The sequence below is a fragment of the Dermacentor albipictus genome, chromosome 1 (genome assembly GCF_038994185.2).
Source record: "Dermacentor albipictus isolate Rhodes 1998 colony chromosome 1, USDA_Dalb.pri_finalv2, whole genome shotgun sequence".
Taxonomy (NCBI): Eukaryota; Metazoa; Arthropoda; class Arachnida; order Ixodida; family Ixodidae; genus Dermacentor; species Dermacentor albipictus.
In genome coordinates, this window is record NC_091821.1 from 371737198 (window position 1) to 371741133 (window position 3936).

Genomic DNA, 3936 nt, shown 5'->3' on the forward strand with positions numbered 1-3936 from the left:
GTTTTTACTATATACTTTCGCACAAAAACTTTTGTACTTAACATGACAAAGTCTCGCCGAAAGTTGACATGCCGGTGCGAAGGTTGTGTAGAAAGCACGCAATTAAGTTTATTGTAAAGTGCAGCAATTTTGGTTATGTCCATTTTGGAAAATCAGTCATCAATTTCCTCGATAAATACATCAAGTTTGAACATTTTCGTATAAATAGCAAAGCTAAAATAATTTTTGATCTTTAATAACTTTCAATAGCAGTAATTTAGGAGAATTGATACCGTTCTGTTAGACCTTCAGACCTAGCACTTACATGGATGGATGGATGGATACAACTTTCTTGTACGTCCGGCAAGGTTTAACGCGACCCGGGCTCAGGTCTCCCATGGAGGAACGTCAAGGCCCTGCCTCAACGCCGCCTCACGGGCTTGCTGGACTGCCCACGTCTGGATTCCGAGGTCTGAGCTGCGCAGAGCGGCGGCCCACCTCGACGACAGGGTCTCCGGAGTAACTGCCATCCCTCCTATAACTACATTGCACTCCCACAGCATGTGTTTGAGTGTTGCTGGTCCTTCCTGGCACAATTTGCACGTGTCGTCCTGATGCTTATCTGGGAAGATTCGTTTGAGACGGAATGGATTAGGGAACGTGTTTGTCTGGAGTTGTCGCCAGGCGACGGCCTGCCTCCTGTTCAATTTGGGACTCGGCGGGGGGTATATCCTTCTGGCGTTCAAATATGCACTGGTGATGTCGTTGTATCTTGTGAGCCTGTCCCGTTCTGCTCGAGAAGCGTTCGCTATCGTGCGAGAGGCGTTTCCCTGTTCGGCGCGGCGGGTCATGTCTCGCGCCGTCCGGTGCGCCGTCTCGTTTAGGTTCGGGAGCGCGTCGCCTTCCGTGGTGACGTGCGCGGGGAACCATATGATCCTCGAGCTCGCGGTTTTGGATCTGCCCGCTTTGGCCAAAATGGACATGGCTTCCTTGGAAATTCGACCTTTGGCATAATTCTTTACTGCCGTTTGCGAGTCACTTAGTACGACTTCGCATTCCTGTTCTGTGAGGGCTAGCGCAATCGCTACTTCCTCCGCTATTTCTGAGTGTTTGGTGTATACACTACATGTGGTTCTGATTTTTGATTCTGCGTCTATGACTACGGCGGCGTATGTTTGGCCGTTCGCATATTCGGCTGCGTCGACAAAGCGCGCGTTTCTGTCCCTGCCGAATGAACGGAGCAGAGCCTCGGCTCTTGCCTTTCGTCTACCTCGGTTGTAATCGGGGTGCACGTTTCTTGGGATGGTTGCCACCGTAATGGTCTCTCTGATTTTGTTGGGGATCTGCATTTTCTGGCCGTGCTGGTTGTGGTACGTTATGCCGAGCGTTTTCATAATGTGTCTTCCCGTCGTGGTGGTCGACAGGCGTTCGAGCTGCGAGATGCGTTGTGCTTCGGCTATTTCTTCTATGGTGTTGTATATGCCCAGCTGAGTCAGGAGCTCGGTGCTCGTCGATTCCGGTAGGCCCAGGGCTATCTTGTACGTTTTCCTTATGAGCGTGTTAATCTTGTTCTTTTCCGCGACGTACCAGTTGTGGTAGGCGGCTACATAGGCGATGTGGCTGACAACGAATGAGTGGATCAGTCGAATGACGTTGTCTTCCTTCATGCCCGCGTGTCTATTGGTTATTCTCTTTATGAGTCTCGTGGCGCTGATGACTTTGCCTTCGATCTTCCTCACGGTTTCACCGTTAGCTCCGTTGGCCTCAATGATCATTCCGAGGATTTTGATCTTGTTCACTTTGGGGATTGCGTTTCCGTCTTGGGTGTACAGGCGGATTTCCTCGTACTCCCGGGGTTATATCGTTATATCGTCTGTATATATAGCGTGGTGGATTCCTTCGATTTCGCGTAGTTTGCTGGGGAGACCCAGCATGACTAAGTTGAAAAGGAGCGGAGATATAACTGAGCCCTGGGGGGTACCTGCACTTCCCTGGGCTCGTTCTTCGGACTCGAGGTCGCCAACCGTAAGGGTGGCTTTGCGATCGTTCAGAAAGTCCCTCACGTAGTTGTAGGACCTTTCCCCCAGGTTCAGATTAGACACTTGTTTAAGGATCGACTCGTGAGCGACGTTGTCGAATGCTTTCTCCAGGTCTAGTCCTAGGATGGCTCTGGTGTTTCTTGTCTTGTCGTCAAGGATCTGGTTCTTTAGTTGTAACATGACGTCCTGCGTGGACAGGCGGGATCGGAAGCCTATCATGGTGTGGGGGTAGGCTTCCGTCTCTTCTAGATGGCTGTTGATACGGTTCAGGATGGCGTGTTCCAAGACCTTACCTACGCACGACGTGAGAGAGATTGGGCGTAGGTTCTCCAAACTCAACGGCTTTCCGGGCTTGGGTATGAGGATAGCCTTGGACCTCTTCCACTGCTCCGGGATGCGGCCTTCTCTCCAGCACTTGTTCATATAGCCCGTGAGTTTGGTAACAGATTTGTCGTCCAGGTTCTTGAGCGTTTTGTTGTTAACCCTGTCCGGTCCTGGGGCTGACTTGCTGTTGAGTCCTTGGAGTGCCGTTCTGATTTCCGCCTCACTGAAGTCTTCATCTAACTTGGGACTAGGACTGCCAGTGTACCGGCCGTGCTCGACCGTCGGTCGTTGCGGGAGGTATTTGTCGCAGAGTTTCATGACGATTTGCTTCTCGCTCGCCACCCCTTTTTCTTTGTGCAGAAGTCTCTGCATGTCGGCTCTTTGCTTGGATTTGCACTGGGTTTCGCCCAGTAGGTGCCTCAGCAGTCGCCACGTATTTCCGTTGTGGAGTTGGCCATCCGCGGCATTGCAGACTTCGTCCCACTGTTGCTTGCTCAAGGTGTTGCAGTGCTCTTCGATTTGTTTGTTTAAGTCGGCTATCTTTTTTCTCAGCTTTCGATTGAACCGCTGGCCTTGCCATCGGGTTTTTATGGATTTCTTGGCTTCCCAGAGGTGGGCGAGGCGACTGTCCATCTTCTCCGTCAGGAAATCGGGAGTGATGGTTTGCGTGGCCTCCCCGACATCCCTGGTCAAGTCTGCGATCCATCTGTCAATGTCACCGATTGGCTCGTCGTCTTGCCTGATATCCCGGTGCTTGCGGAACTTCTCCCAGTCTGTCCATTTGAAGCTTTTGACTGGGAGGGTGGTTCCCGCTCGGGGGATCGTGATCTCGATGATCATGTGGTCGCTACCTAGGTCTTCTAGGGTGTTTCTCCAGGTAGCCCTCTCGATGTTTTTGACCATTGTTAAGTCCGGTGTGGTATCTCTTGCAACCGAATTGCCCATACGCGTTGGGGCGCTGGAATCCGTGATGAGCGTGTATCCCAAGTCTTGCGAGTCCTGCCATAACTGTTTGCCCTTGGTTGTGGTGTGGCCGTATCCCCAGGCATGGCACGGCGCGTTGAAATCCCCACCCACTATTAGCGGGTTTAGGCCGGCGAGCTCGGCTGCCTTTTTGAGCAGGGCGAGAAAACGCTGCCGTCTTTTGGATGGGCTACTGTATATGTTCAATATGAAGATGCTATTCTTTTGCGTTCTGTTAGAAATAATTTCTATCATTATATGCTCGGCCTGCGGGCCTGTAATCTCATGTTCAATGGATACTAGACCCTTTCTGATTATTGTGGCAATGCCCCTATCGTTTTGGAATTTAGGGACGAGGGCGTGGTATAGCCCGGGATGTTGGCCGACGCGCCCACGGTTTCTTGAAGCATTATCACATCGGGTTTGGGTTGGATGTTTCTTACGTATTGTTGTAGGTCAGGTTTTTTCCCGGCTATACCTCTGCAGTTCCACTGCCAGACCAATAACTCTTTATCGTGTCTGGCCATCCTGGAGTCTTGAAGAAGAAGCTGTTGAAAAAGTGGAGCGGTGCACGGGGGGCGGTGCCACCATGGGAACGTCTGAGATTACGGGATTTATATTATGAGTTCCC